General features: G+C 44.7%; 1 protein-coding gene across 3 annotated transcripts in view; it reads left to right on the top strand.

The window, feature by feature from the left end:
* NPAS2 (neuronal PAS domain protein 2) overlaps positions 1-25,870 on the top strand; it is a 169,870-nt gene that overhangs the window by 43,273 nt on the left and 100,727 nt on the right. The gene's annotated exons all lie outside the window — the stretch shown is intronic.

Below are 25,870 nucleotides of genomic sequence, written 5' to 3'. Positions count from 1 at the left end.
TCTGATACACTGATGTGAGTAATATATCTTTATGACCATATGAGTCTGAATTTAGTAGCTATATTACCATTCCTCATATCGATATTTCCAACTGAAAAGGCTGAAAGAAATTGAAAAATTCTCTAGCATCGTACACTGCTACTTTTTCTCTCTATTTAACTGACTATAAATTTACTAAAAAGAAAAGGAGTACTTGTGGCACCTTAGAGACTAACAAATTTATTTGAGCATAAGCTTTCCCGAAAGCTTATGCTCAAATAGATTTGTTAGTCTCTAAGGTGCCACAAGTACTCCTTTTCTTTTTGCGAATACAGACTAACACGGCTGCTACTCTGAAACCTATAAATTTACTGAAAGAAAAGGAGTACTTGTGGCACCTTAGAGACTAACAAATTTATTTGAGCATAAGCTTTCGTGAGCTACAGCTCACTTCATCGGATGCATGTAGCAGCTGTAGCTCATGAAAGCTTATGCTCAAATAAATTTGTTAGTCTCTAAGGTGCCACAAGTACTCCTTTTCTTTTTGCGAATACAGGCTAACACGGCTGCTACTCGGAAACCTATACATTTACTGCAAGCCTTAAAGTACAGTTTTAAGAACTGTGACTTCTTTCAAGATATTCTCTGTGTTAATGTGGGTTGGATTTAGACCATGGACCATTTGAAGTTGCTGTGATTAAAGAAATAGCTCATATTAGTCAAATATTTTCTGAGTTATAAAGACATAAGAATAAATATAAAGAATACTGCCATTTTACTAAAACATTGGCTTTTCTGCAATGCCTGTCTTTCATCAAAGCCATGGTAACGTAAACTCTTTTCAGCCCACTGTAACAGTGTGCTTGCCCTTGGGCTGGAGAGCCTGGGGTCAAGACAATCCTGATTACAGAACGGACACCTTATCTTGAGGGGAATCAGGCAATTTTCTATAAAGTGCATAAGGTGGCTGCAGCAAGGGGAAAGCTCAGGAGGCTGTAGTGAGACTGCAGATTGTGAGAGAGACTCCTGCAAGGAAGGCTCTGAGACCTGGGGAATTGCTCTAGCTAGGAAGAGCTGGGAGTAGCCTGCTAAGGGAGGAAGGATTCCTACCATACTAAGGATATTTGGATTGTGCCTGGCTAGACTGTGTTTAGTTTTGAACTTTGCTCCCTAGCAAGGGCTGTTGTGACTGGACTGGAAAAATCCAGTGTGATGTTTATTTGGGGATCCAAGACAGGAAATTGAGGTGACGGGCTGTGTGCTGGGCTGCCACATCTACCCACTTAGATTCCAGTTTCCTAGAGGCCAATGCATCTGTTAGGCTTTCACAGAGTCCCAAAATTTATCAAAGGTTACTTGCACCATCCCCAAGGCAACTGACTTCAGCACTTGAGAAATATGAATGGATTATATATGACAATACAAAGTGTTGATTGATTTATCCATTAGAATTGTGTCTAACTTTTAAGACGTCTGTTTTTTCTAGAAGATCTAAATCCTCAGCAGATGTAAATTGGGGTAGCAACACTGAAGACAATGGAACTATGCAGATTTACACAAGCTGAAGATCTGGCCCAACTGCAAGAGTGTTTATTAAACTTCAGTGTAATCTGTCTAAAAGTTTGTTACAGCAAATAAAGGAACAAATAGTATGTTCTGATACAGTATCTGAAATAAGGAGCAGGGGGGACTATGTACAAATTCATTTGGCAAATGTGCTGGTCTTATTTTTTTGGTGTCCCATGATGCTGAGAGTGAGGTGATTTAACGTTCTGCATTGGGATGGATGTTCAAAGGATTGAGATTTGGATGCCTAATGCTCTCGGGCCCCTTTGGAAAATCAAAACTCTAATTTCTGGGATTTTAGAGGCTCCCTACTGCATATTTTTGAGGTACTATGACACAATCAGTCAGAGAGAGGATAAAGTGTAGTTAATTCTCTGCTCTTTAGGTAGTTTACATTGGCAGCATCTGAGAGGTATAGGAGTTCTGAATCATACAAATTCACGAGGTCTTGGTGTTCAGATTAAACATTTTTTTTTAACTTAAGTATGAAACAATAGGAACCAGCATAAAAGCTCTCTCAGGAATTTACCCTTTGAAGCGTCTAAAGGAAGAAGGTTGAGGAAAGAACACCCACATTGAATCAGATATTGTTTAAAAAAGAAAATCCAAACAAACCGGTAGTGATGGAGCAAAAGTATAAGTCATTTAAAGTGGAATGCTGTGATGTCAGTAGGCTTGTCACTAGTTTTTGTTACAGTATCTAAGATGCCTTACTTTATATTAACTAATTATATCCTGATTGATCAAGTTACCTTTCCATTTCACTGGGGGCATTGGGGGGTCAGATTCCAGAACTTTACTCACATTGAATCATGTTGCATTCTATATGAGGTTCCATTAAAATCCATGTACTACTTTTAAGGTAAAGTGCTATTCTTTCTGAGTAAGGATATCAAAGGATATCAAAATCTGGCACTGTTTTTGTCCATAACTATTTTTGTTCTCGGTAACTGTTAAAAATATGCAGCATTATGCAATAGCTAACTTTTCATATTTTTCAGGGATATAGGCACATACTTAATATTTCTGTATGAGTTTTGAAATTGCTGGCATATAAACGTCAAGATGGTTTGAAGTACTAGTGACTTCTAGTTTTCATTATGGTAAATGAGGCAAACATCATTTAGAACTGGGGTCAGCTCCCACTGAAGTCAATGAAGCATGCCGATTGATCTGATTTGCAGTAAGTTTGGGACCCTAGTATGTATGGTCTACTTTATTTTGCACAGTACTTGAGACTGGGATGTTTTTCACCTTTGTGAGCTAGCATGGCAGTATTTGACTAAAGTTTTTGCAGTACTGTTTTTTTATTTTTATTTTTCCAATATTGTTTCATATCTGGCAGAGGAATAATTGATTAGTATTGTGAGTTAAACTTTTGTTATGGGTTCAGTTTATACCTATGTAGCACCTCCACCTCTGGTTCAGACACGGAGTATATCCGTCTGTAGGGCACCTTGGCCCTGGCCTGTAGGTCCGTTGGGCAGTCATAGTCTCTATGTGGGGGGAGTAAGTCTGCATTCTTCTTCCTGAACACATCCAAGTAGTCACAATATTTGTCACAGAGGCTGAGGTTCTGGCCTGGAGCTACTCCCATCTAGCTAGCCCCTGCCATCCAGGGTTCATTCCACCCAGCATCAGCTACGAGCTGTTGGAAATGGATGACGTAAGAGGTGGCCAGCCCTTGTTCCTGGCGAGGCTTCCGGAGGGCAGCCTCTGCAGAATGGATGTGGTGCTCGTCATCTAAGAGAGTCACAAAGGCTTGTAGAAGGCATCCCACTCAGAGAGCATGGGGCTGTTCTTCTCCAACAGGGGGGAGGCCCAATTGAGCGCCTCGCCAGAGAGCAGGCTGAGAGCTCCACCTTAGTCTGGCCTGTGGAGTATGTTCCGGGACAGAGCAGGAAGAGCAGTCTGCACTGGTTCAGGAAATCAAAGAACCCACATGGTCCCAGTTTCTAATCCTACAAATTCTTACAATACTAGAGGCCTTCAATTTCAGCTTCCAACTGGAACATCTCCAGCTCCCTGAAATTTGACTAGCTACTCAGGTCAAATAGGAGCAACTGTATTTTTCTATTAGCTAAGAGCAAGGTTTGGACCTTTAGTAACTTCTCTTTATTAAAACACAGCAATTAATAGAACATTCTAAAAGTTCAGCGTACACTCTGTGGACCACATCCTGCTCTCAATTGATGCGTGGGAAGAGGACAGGCTAAGGCTTCTTGAAATCTGTATTTCAGATTAGTTGATAGGAAGAGTTTGATATGCACTATGAAGTAAGGATGTGCTTGAGTATGAATGATAAACACTGAAAAGAATGGCTTTAATTCTGTTTCATTACCCAGTTATTATGGCCTTAAAACTACTGTGTAGATATTTAATATGTTGCTAAAATGCACTAGTAATACCTAGAAATACAATTAATTTTACTATCACTTCAGATAAAATTTACAGAACAATGAGGAACAGAGAATTATATGGATTCTAGAGCTGGTCCAGAACTACTTGATTCATGTGGTTTTTACTTCAGACTATACATTTAAATTAAATGTATAACTAAATCTGTGAAACTTGTTCAGCTGCATGTTCTCCAAGGATCACTCTCTTTCCCAGAGTTTCAGAATGAACTGGATACAGGAGCAACTTATCTTAAAGGAATAGGAGTGGGGAGCAGAATATTTTGCATGCTTTAAAAGGGGTGTCTCAGATTGGTCTACCCCTGTATAGCTGGGGAGCTAAAGGAGGTATGGTGGACAGCATTTTCCAAGTGCTTCTCCTGGAGTGGTGTGGCTCCCCTGCACACCTAGACTAAAGTTGTGACAGTCAAACCCATGGTGGAAAAAAAACCTGAATGCAAATAAAACAAAGATTGTAATTAATGAGGATTCTGAGAATTGCAGGTGTGTGTTTTTCTAAGCGGATGCAAGACTATCATTAACAAATTAACAATTCTCGTTTGCAGTTTCCCTTTCAACTGTTTAACCACCCACCATCTGCACGATGGAGCCTCATATATACATCAACACCACCATCCCCTTCTCTGCCCTAAGTAATACAAATAAAAACCTTAAACAATGAAACTGTACAATAAAGAGTGTGAACCCTTGGATTTCTGTGGTACATACTGCGCTTTCTTGGAAGCACCAAATTGAGTGTATTCTGCACTGATGGGCATAGGATGTTATGCTAATAAGAAGTTTCATTTTAGCCCTTAGATTATTATTCCTGTAAATTCTAATTGAAAAGTAATCTGGTTTTCAAATACCGTGTGCAAATGTGCCATCCCAGCTGCATTCTAGAACAGACATTGCAGAGACTGAATTGATGCAACAGAGGGCAATCTTTATAACTCAGGGTGTCTGTGCTATCAGTTATATAATTGTGAGGAAAAATTAGCCAGCACATCTGCCATCCACAGAGTAGAAAATAGGTGGCCTTATTCATCCTTGTTCTGCACCATATGTTAGTGGTTTATATCCATGCAAAACATATACAGAATAGATGTAAAACATTGCCATTTTGGTTTGGGAGTATTCTGTGTTCACTTTGCAACGGCGGAAATGATTACACAATACACAGGCAACAAAGAACAGGCCCTAAGAAGAAAGTGGGAGGTTAGAAAGAGGAATCTTGCTAACCATAATACTGAAGGAAAAAGACAAATTGAAACTGTTTGTGATGGTAAAATTTAAAATAAGAGGTACTAGCAAGTAAGGTTAAGGAGAGAGACATATATAAATTCAGGCAGGATCTCTTTATAAAAAGGATGATGAAATATGGAACAAACTTTCAAACTCAACAATAGAATAGAACAGGGGTTCCCAAACTTGTTCCACCGCTTGTGCAGGGAAAGCCCCTGCCGGGCTGGGCCGGTTTGTTTACTGCCGCGTCCTCAGGTTTGGCCGATTGCAGCTCCCAGTGGCCGCGGTTCGCTGCTCCAGGCCAATGGGAGCTGCTGGAAGCGGCAGCCAGTATGTCCCTCTGCCCACACCGCTTCCAGCAGCTCCCGTTGGCCTGGAGCCGTGAACCGCGGCCAGTGGGAGCCGCGAACCGCGGCCACTGGGAGCCGTGATCGGCCGAACCTGTGGACGCGGCAGGTAAACAAACTGGCCCAGCCCGCCAAGGGCTTTCCCTGCACAAGTGGTGGAACAAGTCTGGGAACCACTGGAATAGAAAGTAGAACTGTAAGTGGTTAATGAGGCAGTTAAGAGGATTTTGGATGGAAAGCTTTGGGGTGTAGTCACTAAACAGGTTTTTGGATTTAAACAAATGATATAGAGTAACAGACCATATATGTTTTCCTGCTTTAAAAAAAAAAGAAAGATTCCTAGCCTGTATATTAAAACTGTTGAAAAGATATAGAATTTAAAAAGACTCAAAAGAAGATTTTTTATCATCAAAAATATTTTTAAATTGTCACTCAGAAATACTCATGGTTACCCAACATAATAATTAGAATAATTGATGCAGTTTACTAATTATTGATGTTGTTAAACAGTAGGGTACAATGTAGACCAGATCTGCAAAATTCTACTCGCCTAGAACAAATGTTTTTTTTAAATCAGTGAGCAATATTTTATACACTTTCTCACTTTAACCATCATCATGGTAAAGAACAGACAAGTAGATTTTGTTTTTAGGCTGGTAGGTGTTCACCTCTCATTGTAAGGCTGATAATACTCAGTGGTGTATTGTTCCTGTGACATGTTAAAAATTTCAACAATGGACTTGTCCAATGGAAATTATTTTCTAATTACCAAGGGCTGAATTATGCATTGTTCCAAAACAGGAGGTACAGTTAAAAAACAAAACAAAACAAAACTAGAGAGCCTACGAACCAGGAGAAGTTGCTGTCCCTTGAGGTTACATTTACATTATGTAAGACCATGGAAAATGATTATGGAGGGATTTTCCTGGCTTTGTGCAGACTAGAGTTGTGAGGATTCTGCTTGTATATTCTGCTGAACTGAGTCTTAAGAGTTATTACTACCTTAAATAGAAAAAAATACAGGAATTGTGATATCCACCTTGGCACCCTGAAAGTTTGGATTTTGTGTGTCGTACTGTGTAAGAAATATATGGTATAAAAACAAATCTTAGTTAAGCAACTGCTTAACTGATTACCTGTACCACCTTTCTTAGGATTCTTTTAATTTTGCTTGCTTATCTAAAGTAAAGGACCGAAGCGCTGAATTTAGGTTTTATTGAGTTATTAAATATTCTTAATACCAGTATCTAATAGTATATAGGATGTGAGAAGAATAAAGTAGTTTTGGACCATGATTTGGCTAACACAAACTAGAAAATTGGTTGATATAACCATTCTGGTTTTCAGAATCAAATCGCACAACCGCAGTAGAAAATAACACTTGTACTTACTATCTTGGGAAGGTGACTTTGTATTGATTTTTGACTCAGAGTCCCTCAGAATAGGGCCTCATTTGTGTCAAGCTGGTTATCCATTCTGGTGTTGCCAACACAACAGAGGGGAAGAAAATCCAAAAGTAACGCATAAGATGGTTTGTTCAATTACTTACATGCCAGTTCAACAAGGTTTCCTTCCCAATGGATTTCTAATAGTCAACCCTCTTAACCTACTTCCCCACAAATTATACTATGACTAACATTCCTAACTATTTAATATAAATCCCTACATTTATGACAGAAAGCATGCAATTCAAGAGGCTTGTATACTTGTTCTGTTTTATATTTGTTTGCAACTAGAACTTGAAAGGCAGTATGAAACTGTTAACAATGGTAGACACACATGCAGTGTTGTATAGTCTTATAGTCTTAGTCTACGCTAGGAGTTGAGGTCAAATTTAGCAGCATTAAATCATAGAATCATAGAATCATAGAATCATAGAATATCAGGGTTGGAAGGGACCCCAGAAGGTCATCTAGTCCAACCCCCTGCTCGAAGCAGTACCAATTCCCAGTTAAATCATCCCAGCCAGGGCTTTGTCAAGCCTGACCTTAAAAACCTCTAAGGAAGGAGATTCTACCACCTTCCTAGGTAACGCATTCCAGTGTTTCACCACCCTCTTAGTGAAAAAGTTTTTCCTAATATCCAATCTAAACCTCCCCCACTGCAACTTGAGACCATTACTCCTCGTTCTGTCAAATCGATTTAATCCTGCACCCGTCCACGCGATGAAGCCCTTTTTTTCGAGTGAAATCGGCCTTGCTGGGTCAAATTTGGGGTACTGTGGATGCAATTAGACAGTATTGGCCTCTGCGAGCTATCCCAGAGTGCTCCATTGTAACCGCTCTGGACAGCACTTTCAACTCAGATGCACCGTCCAGGTAGACAGGAAATGTCCCGCAAACTTTTGAATTTCATTTCCTGTTTGGCCAGTGTGGCAAGCTGCAGGTGAGTGCAGAGCTCATCAGCAGAGGTGACCATGATGGGGTCCCAGAATCGCAAAAGAGCTCCAGCATGGACCGAACGGGAGGTACGGGATCTGATCACTGTATGGGGAGAGGAATCCGTGCTATCAGAACTCCATTCCAGTTTTTGAAATGCCAAAACATTTGTCAAAATCTCCCAGGGCATGAAGGACAGAGGCCATAACAGAGACCCGAAGCAGTGCTGCGTGAAACTTAAGGAGCTGAGGCAAGCCTACCAGAAAACCAGAGAGGCAAACAGCCGCTCCGGATCAGAGCCCAAAACATGACGCTTCTATGATGAGCTGCATGCCATTTTAGGGGGTTCAGCCACCACTACCCCAACCGTGTTGTTTGACTCCTTCAATGGAGATGGAGGCAACACGGAAGCAGGTTTTGGGGATGATGAAGATGATGATGATGAGGTTGTAGATAGCTCACAGCAAGCAAGCGGAGAAACCGGTTTTCCCGACAGCCAGGAACTGTTTCTCACCCTGGACCTGGATCCAGTCCCCCCCGAACCCACCCAAGGCTACCTCCCGGACCCGCCAAGTGGAGAAGGGACCTCTGGTGAGTGTACCTTTTTAAATAGTATACATGGTTTAAAAGCAAGCGTGTTTAATGATTAATTTGCCCTGGCATTCGTGGCCAGTACAGCTACTGGAAAAGTCTGTTAACATGTATGGGGATGGAGCAGAAATCCTCCAGGGATATCTCCATAAAGCTCTCCTGGATGTACTCCCAAAGCCTTTGCAAAAGGTTTCTTGGGAGGGCAGCCTTATTCCGTCCACCATGGTAGGACACTTTACCACACCAGGCCAGTAGCACGTAGTTGGGAATCATTGCAGAGCAAAGCATTGCAGTGTATGTTTCCTGGCATTCAAACAACATCCGTTCTTTATCTCTCTGTGTTATCCTCAGGAGAGTGATATCATTCATGGTCAGCTGGTTGAAATAGGGTGCTTTTCTTAAGGGGACATTCAGAGGTGGCCGTTCCTGCTGGGCTGTTTGTTTTTCTCCATCAGCTGCATGTGTTTGAAGGATCACAGGATCTTCTCCTTCCCAGAGGCTAGCGAAGATTAGAAGGCGAAAAAAACACACTTGCAATGAAATGTTCTCTGAGCTCATGCTGTCGTCCCATATTGACAGAGCACAGACGAATGTGTGGAGGCAGACAATGTCAGAGTGCAGGAAAGCACAAAATGACTGGGAGGAGAGGTGGCCGGCTGAAGAGAGTAAGTGGTGGGCTGAAGAGGGGGCTGAAGCTGAAAGGTGGCAGCAGCGTGATGAGAGGAGGCAGGATTCAATGCTGAGGCTGCTAGAGGATCAAACTAATATGCTCCAGCGTATGGTTGAGCTGCAGGAAAGGCAGCAGGAGCACAGACCGCCGCTACAGCCCCTGTGTAACCAACCACCGTCCTCCCCAAGTTCCATAGCCTCCTCACCAAGACGCCCAAGAATGCGGTAGGGGGGCCTCCGGCCACCCAGCCACTCCACCCCAGAGGATTGCCCAAGCAACAGAAGGCTGGCATTCAATAAGTTTTAAACTTTTAAAGTGCTGTGTGGCCTTGTCCTTCCCTCCTTCACCACCCCTCCCGGTGCTTCCCTCCTCCACTACCCCTTCCGGGCTACCTTGGTAGTTATCCCCCTATTTGTGTGATGAATTAATAAAGAATGCATGAATGTGAAGCAACAATGACTTTATTTCAGAGTAGCAGCCGTGTTAGTCTGTATTCGCAAAAAGAAAAGGAGTACTTGTAGCACCTTAGAGACTAACCAATTTATTTGAGCATAAGCTTTCGTGAGCTACAGCTCACTTCATCGGATGCATAAAGTGGAAAATACAGTGAGGAGATTTATATACACACAGACCATGAAAAAATGGGTGTTTATCATACACATTGTAAGGAGAGTGATCGCTTAAGATGAGCTATTACCAGCAGGAGAGTGGGGTGGGGCGGGGGAGAAAACCTTTTGAAGTGATAATAAAGGTGGGCCATTTCCAGCACATTTCCAGGAGTTAATAAGAACGTCTGAGGAACAGGGGGGGGGGGGGAATAAACAAGGGGAAATAGTTTTACTTTGTATAATGACTTAACCACTCCCAGTCTCTATTCAAGCCTAAGTTAATTGTATCCAATTTGCAAATTAATTCCAGTTCAGCAGTCTCTCGTTGGAGTCTGTTTTCAAAGTTATATTTATAAATGGACACAAATCAGATGTCAAGAATTATAACATTCATAAACCAGTCGGAGAACACTTCAGTCTCTCTGGTCACTCGATTTCTGATCTAAAAGTGACTATTCTTCAACAAAAAAACTTTGAAAACAGACTCCAACGAGAGACTGCTGAATTGGAATTAATTTGCAAATTGGATACAGTTAACTTAGGCTTGAATAGAGACTGGGAGTGGTTAAGTCATTATACAAAGTAAAACTATTTCCCCTTGTTTATTCCTTTCCCCCCTTCCCCCCACTGTTCCTCAGACGTTCTTGTTAACTCCTGGTTATGTACTCGCCGGCTTGGTGCTCCGGTGCCAAGATAGGGATATGGATTTCGTGTATGGCTCCACCACAGTTAGGGAATTGCAGCAAAGCCATCCACTATGACCTGTACATTTCCCAGGGTCACTACCCTTGATATCAGTAGATCTTTGATTGGGTCGGCTACTCGCATCACAGCAGCCCCCACAGTAGATTTGCCCACTCCAAATTGATTCCCGACTGACCAGTAGCTGTCTGGCGTTGCAAGCTTCCACAGGGCTATGGCCACTCGCTTCTCAACTGTGAGGACTGCTCTCATCTTGGTATTCTTGCACCTCAGGGCAGGGGAAAGCAAGTCACAAAATTCCATGAAAGTGCCCTTACGCATGCGAAAGTTTCGAGCCACTGGGAATCGTCCCAGACCTGTAACACTATGCGGTCCTACCAGTCTGTGCTTGTTTCCCGGGCCCAGAATCGGTGTTCCACCGCATGAATCTGCCCCATTAGCACCATGATACCCACATTGCCAGGGCCCGTGCTTTGAGAGAAGTCTGTGTCCATGTCCTCATCACTCTCGTCACCGTGCTGACGTCGCCTACTCGCCCCGTTTCGCTTTGCCAGGTTCTGGTGCTGCATATACTGCTGGATAATGCGCGTGGTGTTTAATGTGCTCCTAATTGCCAAAGTGATCTTAGAGGGCTCCATGATTGCCGTGGTATGGCGTCTGCACAGAAAAAAGGCGCGGAACGATTGTCTGCCGTTGCTCTGACGGAAGGAGGGGCAACTGACGACACAGCTTACAGGGTTGGATTACAGGGAATTAAAATCAACAAAGGGGGTGGCTTTACATCAAGGAGAAACAAAAACAACTGTCATACAGAATGGCCCCCTCAAGGATTGAACTCAAAACCCTGGGTTTAGCAAACCAATGCTTAACCCAATGCTCAACCCACTGAGCTATCCCTTTCCCTGGTATTTCAGGCAGGACTGAATTTCCATTAAACTTTTCAAGGTGCCCCTGACAGATCTCACTGAAATGATTGTCGGCGGTTGATTTCACGGAGGGAGGGAGGGGGGACCAAATGAATACAAAACAAATCTGGTGTATTTCTTGTTTTGATCCACTCCATCTATCTTTTACATCTTTGGCTGGCAGCAGACGGTGCAGTAGGACTGCTAGCCATCCTCATCTCCTGCCTGCTCGGCAGAAGATGGTGCAATAGGACTGCCAGCAGGACTAAAGAGAATGACCTGGTTGAGTCATTCCTATTTTAGTCCCTGCGCCCATGTCTGCCCAGGCGCTCCTGACAGACCTTACCGAGGCGGCCAGGAGCACCTCGGACATGACAACGATGGCTATCAGGCCTATTGCACCATCTGCTGCCACAAGGCAATGGGTTGCTGCTGTGTAGCAATGCAGTACTGCGTCTGCCAGCACCCAGGAGACGTACGGTGAGAGTGAGCTGAGCAGGCTCCATGCTTGCCGTGGTTTGGCGTCTGCATAGGTAACTCAGGAAAAAAGGTGTGAAATGATTGTCTGCTGTTGCTTTCACAGAGGGAGGGAGGGAGGGAGGGCCTGATGACATGTACCCAGAACCACCCGCGACAATGTTTTTGCCCCATCAGGCATTGGGATCTCAACCCAGAATTCCAATGGGCGGCAGAGACTGCGGGAACTGTGGGATAGCTACCCACAGTGCAACGCTCTGGAAGTCGACGCTTGCCTCGGTACTGTGGAAGCACTCCGCCGAGTTAATGCACTTAATGCACTTAGAGCATTTTGTGTGGGGGGACACAAAATCGATTATATAAAAACGATTTCTAAAAAACCGACTTATATAAATTCGACCTAATTTCGTAGTGTAGACATACCCTTAGTTAACAACAGTAACTTGCTCAGTTTCAAAACTACTTTACAACAATCTTGATTGGAATCCAGTACAAAATAAGGACACATACTGTAACTGTGACAATCTTTAAAGCACATACACACATGCATGTACACTCCCTTATTAGTTATGTACCCTGTTTCAGGAAGTGGTCAGTTGACTGATTTGTGTTGTCATCCAAGAGAAAGCCTGCATCTTTGCTCAGCCATCAGCTTTCAGCTCCTTTTTCACAGCGGGAGTTGTTCACTGGAAGCATAGGTGTAGCAAAGGATGGAAATAACTATTGTCTGTTCCCAGTGTGCTAGCAGGCAATATGAATTCCTGGAAAATAGAGACAATTAAAGATGTGTGTCCAAGATAGATATTTGATGTCACCAGAAGGACTCCCAGGTGGCTGGCCCAGGACCTCAGTCTTCACCCTTCCACATGTCCATACTTTCAGGAAATAATGTGCTGAAGGAAATAGGCCGGTTTATCCCGTTTCTTATAGGTGGGTTCAACTTGGTTTCTCTTCTTGGGGGTGCTAGCATGGCTTAATCAGACGGTGACCTATACTTCTGCCAAAGATTCAAAATATCCACCCAAAATGATAATTGTCCTCTCTCACCATCCAATCAGGGAATGAGATGTTACCTTTAGCGTTTTTGCTGCTAGCTAGGGCTTGACTTTTCCAGACTCTTTGTGCAACATATCTTGTCACACCGGCTTGTGTATGACAAGTCAGTCCATTGCTGTTGGTATGAGATGGTCAGCAACTTATCTCCTCTGCAAGTCACTTTCCGTGAGCCCCTCTGCAGTGCATCCCATGGCCAATTTGCTGTTCTTCTTACTCAAGTTGCAGTTTCTCCATCAACACTTTGCTAGCTGTTGAAATGTCCAGCTTGTAGTTCATATAATTTATAAAAAGTTCCTTCATATTCTTTGATGCTCTTTAAACTTGTTTTAACAGTCCATTATACAATACAAAGTCATGTCAAGAACTGTTGTCCTCCGGCAGGCCAGAACAGGTGTGTAAATCGTCTATGTATGGCTACGCTGCGTCTGTGCATTAATTAAATAGCTACCTTTCTGATTATTCCACTCTTTGATCAAATGCCCTTATAAACACACTATTTGGTTTCAGTTCCTTTTATTTACTGCCTCTTTCAGCCCAGGTGTGTTTCACTAACATGATAGCATGAGCATGCTTTATTGCAAATATTAGTCTTACTTCTTCACTTTGTCACTACTAAAAGAAATCAATATGAATGCAACCTGTTTCTTTCCCTAATAGGATTAATAAAGTAAGCCCTGTCATTAAAGTTTACAGTGTATTGCCCAAAGCTGAATCACTTAGTTGACTTCCCTTTTATACATATAACTTAATCATAATATTAGATTCCATCTAGTTCCCTATTTTTCACTACTGTATCTGACACATCATATAGTAACTTAATATTTAATATCCATTTTTAATTCATTCATTCACAATCAGGGAGAAAAAGGGAGGTTTATTTGGCTGCACCAACCGAACATTCATGTGAAAGGTTACAGAGACTCCGTTTCCATAAACAGTCTGAAGAAATCTTGCCATTAAACTTTAAGTTTTTTCTCTCAGTCCTCTGTGCTTTCTTTCCTAAACAGCATTGATACCCAGACAATTCTTAAATAGTAATAACTCATATTTTTGGGCCTTAGTTACTACAACTCTTTTGTTTTTCAAATCACTGCATTCTTGGTAGTATTACAAAATATTATGTCTTAATGCAATTACTAATAAGCATGATATCAGCACAGACCTATGAGTGTTTATATGTTGAGCTCATTGAATAAAGAAGCTTATCACTTATCTGTGAGGAAGCTTTTAATTACTTTCCTGAATTGACTCCAGAGATTAATGGGTAGATAAAAGATGCTTTATTGTTTTCATTTATCTTTATTGAGATGTCTGTGTTTGTATTAAGGTCCAACTTTGATCTTTTACTCTTTCTTTGCATTAGTAATTGAAAAATACTTGAGTGCAAACAGACTGTAATATGTAATTTCCATTAGTCCACTGTAGTTGTTAATAAAAGCTTTTTTTTTATTTAGTTCTTAGCAGTGATAAATTCCACTGTACACAGTGTTCGACTTGAACATTCAACAACATACATCAATGAAGAAAATAACATAAGAATTGCTGTACAGAATCAGAGTTTCAATCCATCTAGTCCAAACTCTTGTCTTTGACACTGGACAGCACCAGATACTTCAGAGGAAGGCATAAGAAATCCTGCAGCTGGCAGATGTAAAAAAACTCCGAACATGGAACTACACACAGTATGGGTCAGATTTGATGGGCCCCTCTGGGATGTAATGAGGACAGTGCAAGGAGCCTCTTCCACTTGCAGGCTCTGTGCAAGGGTATATCACAATCTTGATCTTTCACAGAGCAGGATGTGCAGGCGAAATCCTGGATTCACAATAGCTTGCAGGATCCCCCTACGTTTGTGCAGTTCTGCCCCACATGCAAGGTGGACCATTGCCTGAATGCTACAATTTGGCCCTTTGTTTGCACTAGAAAAAGTGTAGCTCAGGTGACGAACCAGTAAGAGGCTTTCTATATTCCCTGCCTCTGCAGAGAGCAGATAAGCAGCTACCAACCTGTTAGAGAAAAAGGTTGAATCTGGGCAGGGGAACAGATGGTTGAATATGGGAGGGAACTTTCACCCTTCCCTTATTAAGCTCCCTGAATAAAACCAGCCTCTTGTGAAAAACCACAGCATGGCCAGCGTATGTACCTAGGGCATGCCTTCAAGTTCTTTTGTGATGGCATGATCCCTGTGCCCTCTCTATTCCAGCCCCAATACTCTTTCATCTCCTTCTACCACACGTCTATGTGACTTTTACTGTACTGCCCTGTATGACTGGAATGTTTTCCCCAAGCCTGTTCACCAAGCCACATGCCTGGACTAATTTAAATTCTTCCTAAATACTCCCTTCTTTCACCTTGACTACAAGCAATGGAGGTGAAATGAAAGGTAAAAATAACAAAAGATGTTTCAGTGAAACCAATGTGATACATCCATGTCTTACTGTGCAATCACATGATCTTGTTTTGTTACTCAAGGCTTTACTCTCTCCCATAACTAGGGCCCTATGAAATCCGTTTTAGTATTGTGGATTTTTGAATGAATTATTTTCTGATTTTTTATTTTCCATTTTTTTCCATTCCATTTCTGGACCCAGGTCTGCCACCGGGGGGGAAAGTGGGAGGCAGAAAGCTCCTCCGTCCCTGTGGGAGGGAGGGGCACAGAGCTCCTTCGTCCCCAGGGCTGCGGCCAGAGGAGGGGGGTGCACAGAGCTCCTCCAGCATTGGGGCTGCAGCAGAGAGAGAGAAGGGATCAGTGTTATTGTTTTGATTCCGCAATTCTGTTCATTTCATAGGGCCCTACATAACGTTTTCAGGAAGACTTTTATTGCCCCCTACTTTAAACTATGGCTCTGACCCTGCAAAGATTTATACATGTGCTTAACACGCATGGTGAATAGGCTCATTGCAGTCAAATGGGACTACTCACGCCATAAAGTTAAGTACTTGTATAATTCTGTGCAGGATCAGAGTCCTTAAAGCTTTACTGCCTAGCAGAATTCTAGGAGAGGGGAGCAAAAGTACCACAGACTGCCTTTCACTGGGTGAGTGTCAAGCTGCCTTCTTGGGTTTAGGGAGCTGCAAATTGCATTCCCTTGCATACAAGGAGGTGAATCAAACCTAAGAGGTCCAATTCATCGTTAATGTTCTGTCTACTCCATTTGTCATGTCCTGGAAAGACCTGCATTTGCTGACATACAATAAAGTACATGAAAATCTTGAATAAACAATGCATACTTTTTGTTAGGAATGTGCCCTTTGTTAAGTATAAAGTTCAGCATTATAATTTTGTTAGTCTCATAATAGAGGGATCAAAACGTTTATTAATGGGAATCGGAAGCACAGAGTTTGGTTACGTTAGCTACAAAAATATAATAATTAAGATTGCAAAGTACAATGAAGTTCTGTAACAGTTACCCCTTTTCCTCAGAGATTTACTTTGCAAACCTGATTTGAATTTTATATTACATTGAGGAAATCTCTATCATTGTAAAATGGAGACCATGAATGAAGGCTCCATACTGTTATGGCGGTGCTGAGGACAGGGAAGCCCAGTGCAGGGGTAGGATGGTTAGTGGTGCTACAGGGAGTTGCTTGCCAGGGGAGACAACTTATTTAGATGTGGTTCCTGGTTTTTCTCTCTCCTTGCTCTAAGAGATTTCTGTGGACCTAGGGTTCCCTCTAATATCCCTCATGGCGGGACAGAGAGGAACCAGGCAAGTCCCCAAAATTAAAACAACAACTTGGTGTCTTAGCAGGGGAAGTTACTGGGAGTAGAGCGGTGTCCTTTTCCCCCCTTTTCACCTGGGGTTTCCTTTGCCCTGTTAGGCCCTGTACTCGACTCCAGCAGACAGCTGTATAAGAGAACTGTCAACTGGGAAATCACTGTTGTGGGCCATGCAATCTGCTCAGTCTCCTGGCTGGTAAAAAGTCAGCTCACTGTGGAAATGAAAATAATAATAAACAAACAGATTATTATTTCAAATAATAAAAGAGCACAGGGACTGCAGTTGCAGCTTACGCCTGTGTGGAGTGTTCTTTGCTCCAGCGTGGCACAACCCTCCCCCCAATTCCATGTGCACTCGGGCAAGGAAAGCTACAATCTGGCTCTTCATGTGATTGTGAAGTAAAGAAAGAATTCTTGAAGATGACAGATTGAGCCACCCTTCATTTCAATGGTACCGCTTGCTGAGTATGGCACTGTTGAGGGTGAGTAAGAAGAACAGATTTGTCCACCGCCTGATTAAAAGAGTCTTCTACTGGACAGTGATGTGTTTCTCAGATACATTACAGTAATGTATTTAAGCAACAATTCTTATTAATTCTTATTTTCAGCAAGTAAGGATGTCTTACAGCCAATACTTTGAAGAAGGCATACTGGTCTGGAGCCAAATGCCTCCCCATTTTAAACTCACCGGAGTTAATTGAGTTATACTGGGGATGAATTACTGCATCTGTCATGTAAAAAAACATATACCCAGCATGCTTTACTGTACACTTTCAAACAAAGGACTCCATCCTGCTTCACTGGAAGTCTACAGTAAAACTCGCATTGTCTTTATGGGGCTAAATTGGGAAATTGCTGCACCATCCCACAGGAAGCACCAAGAAGTGCCCTTCCTTCTAGAGCTTGCCTGGGTGCAGGAGGAGCTACATCTTTTCATCCAACCTCCATCCCACAGCCCCACCTAGCCTGCTAGCCAGTATGCAGTAGGGCAGTGCTATGGCTCAACCTCCTCCCCTTTTCAGGAAATAGTGAGCGAGAAGTGCCAGTCACATTTATAAATTAAATAATGCAAGGTTTTATTTCAGAGCTAGCTGAAATAAAACATTTGCCTGATCTACACATAAAGTGACACCGGTTTAACTAAAGGTTAGATGTTGCGTCAGGTTAGTTAAACCAGTGCAGCTTTGTGTATGGACACTCTTACATCAGTTTAAATTCGGTTTACATTAGTTTAACTTGGCCCAGTTCTATACCAATATAACACAGTTCACACACAGAGTTGCCCTGGTGTAACCAAATCAGAGGTGTCACAGTTATAGGTGCTAGCTGCATTTCTCTCCTCTTTCTGATCTCTCTCTCCCTCTCAGTGCATCCCCATAGGTGTCAGGCCTTGTGACTATACCTCTCGTGGGGTGGAATTCCACAAGTCTCCCACACCTAGACCAGGCCCTGTGTATCAACTTTGCTTACGCAGCAGGATGTGACTGGCTTCTGCACTTATAGTTTGTCCCTCTGGGAGTCTGTGTTATACAGAGATCAGACAACCTTCTTAACACCAAAGTATTGTTTATTTTAGCAGTAGGAACAAAACATTTAGAGAAAAGGGATTTTAAAACAACAGTCTTCACACATGTCTTTCTTACCTAGAGGCTTACTATCCCCTTATACTAGCATACGGAGGCCTAACTTCTTCCTATGCCACCAGGGGTCCCGTGTTTCAGTCTGGTCCCCCTGACCATCAGCCCTGAACCACCCCCTCTTGAGAGAGGCAATCCCTTTTTAAATGTATACAGTTTGATCTCCTGGTTCCCAGACCTTAGCCCAGCTTGTCAAAACCAGTTTTGTCAGTTGGCTGGAGCCCCAAGGTAGAATCTTCCAAGCTAATAGTTTGGGAATTGTCTTTTAACAACACATACTTGTTTACCAATGGGTGGTTTATCTTGTGCCATTGTTTCCCTTCCTACTTGTTCTACTTTCTGTCCCTTATTAAACTACAGCAATATAGTTATACAGTACACATCCCAATAACCAGGTCAACATGCAGTATTCGTAAATTATTGCAGAGCAGCTGCAATTCTGTCACAGCTGCAACATCCCACCGTTAGTTAAACTGGTGCACCTTCTATGTGTAGACACATGGCTAATGGAGTCTCTTCTTTGCATTGTTTACTCAGACACATTTATAGAAATTTAAAGATTGTTTTCTATTTAAAAATATACTACCAAAATAGCTCTACATGATTCATCTCCCCAGAATTATTAAATGTCACGTCATGCTTGGTAAGAGCAGAAATGTCATCATGTTATTGATGCAAAGGCAGTGGATTATTGGTGTTAATATTTGTACTTATTTTCACACCTCAGATAGAAAAATAATTTGTTCCTGTATTATACCTGACTTAGGGCTTGGTTTTGCCTCTTCTCTGCAGTTACATGGTTACACATGGGGAGGGCGTAACGTGATTTGTGTAACTCCAGCTGTGCCTTCCACCTAGGGGTCAAATATGTTATTGGGAAAAGAGGACAGCAATGATGTAGCTCCCACTTGACGAGGCAGGATGCTGGGGCAACCTGAAAGGGCCATTCTTCATCCACAGCAGTCCTGGGATCTGTACAGTTGGAGCCTGAGTTCCTGCAGAGGGTAGGGCTCTATGAATCGTCAAACCTCTGAGCTTTGAAAGGAGATGAACTTCATGGAGTTGCCTATGTACTTTTCCTCTTCCTGAGGGATTCCCCTGGGATCAGGAACACGTGACTTCATGTTTGGAAATACATTTACTGGGGCAGATCTTCAGCTGGTATACATTGTCATAGGTCCACTGAAGTCAGATTCTTCCCTGCTGTAAATTTCTCTGAAGTCAGTAGAGTTACACCAAAGATGAATGTGGCCCATAAACTTAAAAACCCCAAAATGGTTTGGTCCTTTGCAAGCTATATGTAAATGGTTTACTAGACAAAGGGAGGATGATGAGTTCAGTCTATTTCAGCCCATGGATGTCCTGTTTTGTACTTAGTGCTACTGTAACCTGTTGATTTGAAAGCATATTCTCTTTATGGTAATATTAGCAAACAAACTCTCCTGCTACGTGGTTGCATATGGGGAAGGAATTGTGTGGATAGGATTAAAAGGATCCTGTCAAGTTTATTGCTATACCAGAAAAATAGACCTACCTTGACTGTAGTCCCATCTGGAAAGGCTTACTTTGTGGCCTCCTAGGGTGCTGCTGGTGTGAGTGTTTTCCAGCCCCGGCAGACCAAACCAATGAAAAAGCAGGCTATGGGGTTTTTATCGGACTAACAATTACAGAACCAGTGCACATATATGCTGTTGGTGTGTATGCACTGGCTCAGTATTTGACGATCACAATGAAACGGTTGCAAAAATAAAGAAACAAACTTTTGGGGGATTTCAGAATTCTGAATATCTTATAGTTGAGACTATTTTCAAGGCAAGCTTTTTTCAGCTATTAATTATTACACTGTTTCTTCACATTTCTATCAACTAATCTAATCGCAGTCACAGGGGTATCTATGCATGATGTCTCAACACCTAAGCCCATGTCCTGCAAAGATTTACACACATGCTTATCTTAACCCTATGGGACTACTCAGAGTGCGTGAAGTTAAGCATATTTGTAAGGCTTTGTATGATCAGGGCCCTAGATACTGCAGTTTCTAGTAATTTATAAATATCTAAGACAGACAGCTAGATGGGTACATAAAGTTATCAAAAATTACACATCTTTGCAATTGTGGTCCTTTCTCAGGAGAATTTGTTTTCTATTATCATAAAGAGATATCATATATATTTTATTCATTTTCTAAAAATGACATGACGAACACATAATGTTTAGACCCAGTCTATATTAAGATGTTTGTCTTGCGTTGCTTTCTTAGATGACAAGTATAAAACAGGAGAGACAGATCAGTGTGGGAGGGTGCTATATTCACTGCAAGATAGCAAAAACTTCGTAAAATAGGCCCCAGGAATTTATCTAATGTTTGAACATATCCAGTGTAACTGACATGATTAGGGTCTTCCTGATAATAACGAGATTTGAATATCCAGAATTGAAGTACAAATCAGTATATCTTATTGTCAGACAGCAGGGCTCTAGTATGTTGTGTGAGTAAACACTTAGTACAGTTGGTTTTTTTTAAACCTGTGGTCCCCAGACTCTGGGGCGCACCCCCCTAGGGAGGAGCAGAGGAACGTCCAGAGGCCATGGCAGGGTCCAGGCCAGCCCCACAGTGGGCAAGGAGGGCGTGCCACCCAGCACTGCTCTGTCCCCCAATAATTATTTAATTTTTGTTATAGAAAAGAAAAAAAGTGTTTCCCAATGTGTCCTCAGTCTTTTTGGGACATTTTTATATTATCCAGAAATCTTTAGTCTAGTTCACCAAGTGTGGGGCTGTGCCCCGTAAAGCCCTGATTTCCAATCCCAATGATGTCACTGGTTCACTGCACCAGCTTGGCAAAGTCAATTAGGGGTAATTTTTTAAAACACTTGGAAGAGTTCTTGGAGACACGTGGTGGTGTAGTCCCCAGAAGAATCAGCGCCCCACCGCGCATAGCTGCTCGAGATCCTGTCGCAGGAAGAGCCAGCGCCGCCCCTCAGACAGCCATGCAAACTCCAACCACCAGAGGAGCCAGAGCCACACCTCAGCCCATCCTACGAGCTCCAGCAGCCAGAGGAGCCAGTGTCAAGCCTCAGACTGCCCTGTGAGCTCCAGCCACTGGAGAAGCCAGCACCATGCCCCAGGTTGCCCTACAAACTCCAGACATTACTGGAGGAACCAGCCCCGCAGCCACAGCAAAGCACCGGGCCTTCATTGCCAGATGGCCCAGCACGGCCCCCAAGCCCATTCTGTGGGACACTGCCTACGGGAGATCTCACGCTCCAGCAGCAACCACCCAGGCAGCAGCCACTCATAGAAGGACCAGCGGTGTCCCAGCAACCCCCAAGCCAGACCGCATCCCTCCGATCACTAGCAACGCCAGCATCCCGCCAGAGATCCCTCCCCAGCACCCAACCGAAGGGAATCCTGACCCACAAGATAGACGGCAGGCCGACCACGCAGGCTTTGATCCTGCACCAGACAAGGTCGAGGACCTCGAGGGCCAGCAGCCGATGGTGAGGGCTGCCACTCCGTGACAGACTGCCTGGACTGAAGAGCTACAATCGGCAGCTTCCTTTGACGACTTCGACCTCCTCGTAGACAGGCTCACCCAAGAACTGTCTGCGGAAATCGCTCCCAGGAGAAGTTCAAACCAGGAGAACGCCCCGCCTGCCCACGGAACGCCTGCTCCAAACCACAACGCCACTATCAGGGGAGCCAGAAGTAGAGATGCCAGCAGCTGCTACGATACAGCAGCAGCTTCAAGGATCCAAAAGCTGTACTGGGCAAACCGCTCCAAGGCCATGAGGGAGATCCTAGATGGGCCCTCGCCCAACTGCACGATCCCATCTGAGCGTCTCTACAGCTACTTCAAGGATGTATTCGACCGCATAGCCTGGAATGACGCACAGTGCCCAGAGTGCCTCCGCCCCCTGCCCCGTGTCGACGAAGCAGGTGTCCTGGAAACTGACTATACGCCCAAGGAAGTGATGGCCAGACTCTCAAAAACAAAAAACACAGCTCCTGGGAAAGACGGCATCCCCTACAGCCTCCTGAAAAAGTGAGATCCCGGCTGCCTGGTCCTCGCCACGCTCTTCAACCAGTGCAAGCGATTCTGCCGGACTCAAAGCTCCTGGAAGAAGGCCATGACGGTACTGGTGTACAAGAAGGGCAAGCGGGATGACCCCAGCAACTGGAGGCCCATCTCCCTCTGCTCCATGATGTACAAGCTCTATGCCAGCTGCCTGGCGTCGAGGATCATGGAGTGGTTGGTGAGCGGGGGAGCCATCAGCTCCATCCAGAAAGGCTTCATGTCCTGCGAGGGCTGCTATGAACACAACTTTGTCCTCCAAACCACCCTCGAAACGGCCAGAAGGGCATGGAGGCAGTGCACGGCAGCGTGGCTTGACCTGGCTAACGCCTTTGGGTCCATGACCGACCGCCACATCTTTGCCACGCTCCAGGAGTTTGGGATGTCAGAGAATTTCCTTCGTGTGATCCAAGAGGTGTACGAGGGATGCAGCACCACCATTCGTTCAGTCGAAGGGGAGACCGCCGAGATCCCGATCTGGAGCGGAGTTAAGCAGGGCTGTCCCCTCAGCCCCATCATCTTTAACCTCGCCATAGAGCTGTTACTGCGAGCGATCTCCAATGGCACAGATGGCTTCAACCTCCACGGTGAGAGGGTGAGCATCCTGGCTTACGCGGATGACCTGGTCCTGACCGCGGACGCGAACCTCCAACGTATGCTAGATGCCACCAGTCAAGCTGCCGATTGGATGGGGCTCCGCTTCAATGCAAAGAAGTGCGCAACTCTCCACATTGACGGCAGCAAAAGGGACTCGGTGCAGACGACAGGGTTCCAGATCCAGGGCGAGCCCGTCATCCCCCTGGCAGAGGGGCAGGCATACCAGCACCTCGGCATGCCAACGGGTTTCCGTGTGCGGCAGACACCCGAGGACACCATCCAGGAGATCTTGCAGGATGCCGCCAAGATCGACGCCTCCCTGCTAGCACCGTGGCAGAAGATAAACGCCCTGAACACCTTCCTGATCCCCCACATCTCATTCGGCCTAAGGGGATCCGCCGTGGCGAAGGTACCCCTCAACAAGGCAGACAAGATCATCCGGCAGCTGGTGAAGAAGTGGCTGTTCCTTCCCCAGAGAGCCAGCAATGAGCTGGTCTACATCGCCCACAGGCATGGCGGTGCCACTGTCGGCCGCATGGGCGACCTATGTGACATCGCGGTGATCACCCACGCCTTCCGCCTGCTGATGTGTCCCGACGCCATGGTAAGGAACATCGCAGCAAACGCCCTCCATGACGCAACAAAGAAACGGATCGGCAGAGCCCCCTCCAACCAAGACACCGCCACCTTCCTGAGCGGTTCCCTGGATGGCAAATTCGGACGGGATGGGCGCGACATCGCTTCACTGTGGTCCCGCGCTCGCAATGCCACACGTTGCCTGGGGAAGCACATCGGCTGCCGCTGGGAGTGGTGCGAGGAGTGCCAGGAGCTGGGAGTCCTGGTGCCGCAGATCAGGTCCGACAGCAACACCATCATCACCCCGAGTGCCAGGGGCATGCTGGAGAGGACCCTGAAGGCAGCCATCCACTCACTGTACATGGAAACCCTGAAGCGTAAACCGGACCAGGGTAAAGCCTTCGAACTGACCAGCAAGTGGGACGCCAGCAACCACTTCCTCACCGGGGGCGGCTTCACCTGTTTTGCCGACTGGCGGTTCACCCACCGTGCCCGGCTCAACTGTGTCCCGCTCAACAGAGCCGTCCGCCACGGGAACCGAGACAAGCGTTGCAGGAAGTGCGGCTACTCCAATGAGACCCTGCCCCACGTCCCGTGCAGCTGCAAGCCCCGCTCCAGAGCCTGGCAGCTGTGCCACAACGCCATCCAGAACCGCCTGGTGAAAGCCATCGCACCGCGCCTGGGGGAGGTCGCCATGAACTGCGCCATCCCCAGTACTGACAGCCAGTTGCAACCTGACGTGGTAGTCACCGAAGAGGCCCAGAAAAAGATCATCCTTGTTGACGTCACGGTCTCCTTTGAGAACAGGACTCCGGCCTTCTGCGAAGCCCGAGCTCGTAAGCTGGAAAAATACACCCCCCGGCCGACACCCTGAGAGCGAAGGGCTATGAGGTGCAGATGGATGCCCTGATCGTCGGAGCCCTGGGCACTTAGGACCCCTGCAACGAGCGTGTGCTGCGGACCTGTGGGATTGGTCGACGCTATGCACGGCTCATGCGGCGCCTCATGGTCTTGGACACCATCCGATGGTCCAGGGACATCTACATCGAACACATCACCGGCCATCGACAGTACTAGGAGGTGTGAGCCGATATGACATCGTGCATCAACTATGGGAAAGGGACTGAGAGGCTTTTTCCACTGGAACCATAAACTCACTGAACATTAAATCCCACCAAATGAGGGTAAATCCATCCTTATCATCGTATCCACTCATTATACTCCACACCTGAACATAGCCATTATATGAACAACATATGCCCATATCTCAATGTCTGTACTTTGACCTGTTAAACTTTTACCCCCAATCGCAGATTATGTATTCCTTACGCCACCCGTTCCTAAACCGAATTTCACACCACTTGATAATCTGTACCTTATTCCCTGATAACCAGAAACTTCTATGCTTAAACTCTTTATTGTTTTCTTTTTACTTCAATATCATCTTAATAAAAGTATTTGTAATCTGATACATTCTGTCTGAGCAGGGCAAATGCAGACACAGTACCTTAATGGGGGGTGTTGGCAGAGCCATCCTTTGCAGCTGCACTGACTTCTGCTTGAAGAGGTGCAGCATACACCCTCTTTCTTTGTTGGTGGATGCTAACTGACATACCTGGTTGACTACTCATCCTTGGAACTGTGAAGTATTTCCAGACATGCTGGAGCCTCTGGCTCCCCTGCATTCAGGAATGCTAATGGTAACAGTCTACCTAGTTCTTGCATAGTCGTGCAGGTAGGGTGCAGTATCTGTCCAAAATGAGCCAGAATATATTTTTTAACTGCTCTGTGCCTCAGTCTCCTTTTCTAAAACATGGATGATAATACTAATGTAAGCAGAGTCAGGATGAGCTCCACCCTGACATCTGGTGGTGCGGTATGGTAAGTTGTGGAAAAAAACTTCAGGGGCCAATCTCATTTGCATAGGCACACCCACTCCACCTAGAATGAGGCCATAGCTGCCCAAGTGGTCACTTTGGCTGCTGTGGGATCCCCAATGTCTCTGTTATTGGGGCAGGAAGAATAACTTGCTATTACCCTGATTATGGGAACTGTGCTTGGAACTGTACTTGGCCTTTTGTTATGATGGAGGGACTCACCATCAACTAAGTAGCACTCGCTAGGCAAGGGACATGGGTTCCAAAACTCTGTGAATTGAGAGAGGCTGGGGACAAGTATTAATACTTGGTGGTATGGGCCACTGGGTGAGGGCCTTATATGCTAATTGCATTTCCTCCTCTCTCCACTGTGGAATATCAGAGCTAATTTTGATTCCCTTAGGAGTCTAGTTACAGGCTGCTGAGCTGAATTCACTTTGGGCTAATGGTGCACCAGCACTGAGGCTCC

Source organism: Natator depressus, chromosome 1 (assembly GCF_965152275.1).
Source record: "Natator depressus isolate rNatDep1 chromosome 1, rNatDep2.hap1, whole genome shotgun sequence".
NCBI classification, from domain to species: Eukaryota; Metazoa; Chordata; order Testudines; family Cheloniidae; genus Natator; species Natator depressus.
The sequence above is the reverse complement of the archived record's forward strand: the minus strand, read 5'-3'. Positions and strand labels throughout refer to the sequence as shown.